The sequence below is a fragment of the Elephantulus edwardii genome, unplaced genomic scaffold (assembly GCF_000299155.1).
Source record: "Elephantulus edwardii isolate Elephantulus edwardi_28Jun2011 unplaced genomic scaffold, EleEdw1.0 scaffold00363, whole genome shotgun sequence".
NCBI classification, from domain to species: domain Eukaryota; kingdom Metazoa; phylum Chordata; class Mammalia; order Macroscelidea; family Macroscelididae; genus Elephantulus; species Elephantulus edwardii.
This window is the reverse complement of record NW_006400113.1, coordinates 1,625,137-1,626,336: the sequence shown is the minus strand read 5'-3', so window position 1 is coordinate 1,626,336 and position 1,200 is coordinate 1,625,137. Positions and strand designations below refer to the sequence as shown.

The 1,200-nt window shown below is 32.2% G+C and overlaps 1 protein-coding gene across 1 annotated transcript in view; it reads left to right on the top strand.

Annotated features, from left to right (window-relative positions):
- ABCB10 (ATP-binding cassette, sub-family B (MDR/TAP), member 10) overlaps positions 1-1,200 on the top strand; it is a 92,764-nt gene that overhangs the window by 34,063 nt on the left and 57,501 nt on the right. The gene's annotated exons all lie outside the window — the stretch shown is intronic.

The window sequence follows — 1,200 nt, the reverse complement described above, 5'->3', positions numbered from 1 at the left end:
ATAGAACAAGAAGATATAACAATATTGAATATCTATGCACCAAATGAAAGACCTGCAAAATTTATAAAACACACATTAACAAAGTTGAAAAAGGAGATAGATAACACTACAATACTTGGAGACTTCAATACAGCCCTTTCAAGAAAAGGTGGAACTACCAAAAAGAATCTCAACAAAGATATTCAAGGATTAAACCACACAATTAACCAACTCGATTTTATAGATATTTATAGGCTAATTCACCCCAAAATAGCACAATAAACCTTCTTTTCCAATGTGCATGGAACATTCTCCAGAATAGACCACATTCTAGGTCATAAGGCAAGCATCAACAAATTAAAAAACATAGAAATTATACAAGGTATCTTCTCAGATCACAATGCCACAAAATTAGAAATTAATAACAAGAGAATAAAGGAGAAAAAAAATCATACATTTGGAAGCTGAACAACAACTTGCTTGAATACGACTGGGTACAAGAAGAAATAAAAAAAGTTTCTTGAAACAAATGACAATGCGTACACTACTTACCAAAACCTCTGGGAAACAGCCAAAGCTGTGATCAGAGGTCAATTTATAGCAATTAGCAAACACATCAAAAGGCAGGAAAAATTGACCATTGACTCTCTAACCAAACATCTCCAACACATTGAAAAAGAACAGCAAGAAAACCCATCAGTTTCTAAAAAAAACCTGAAATTATAAAAATTAGAGCAGAGATAAATAAAATAGAAAATCAAAAAACAATTGAAACTATCAACAAAACTAGTAGTTGGTTCTTTGAAAAGGTCAATAAAATCGACAAACCACTAGCAAAACTCACAAAAGGAGAAGACACAAATAATCTGAATAAGAGATGAATCAGGCAACATCACAGAGACCCAACTAAAATTAAAAAGTTAACATTAGAATATTATTAATATTCCTTTAAGAACCGGAACTAGGCAAGGATGCCCATTCTTCTTATTCAATATTGTATTGGAAGTCTTAGCGATAGCAATAAGACAAGAGAAAGACATTAGAGGTATACAGATTGGCAAAGAGGAGGTAAAATTATCCTTCTATACAGATGACATGATAGTATACTTATAAAACCCTAAGAACTCAGCAAGAAAACTATTGGACATAGTTGACCAATTCAGCAAAGTAGCAGGATACAAGATCAACATACAAAAATCAGTTGGATTTCTCTACAGTGAC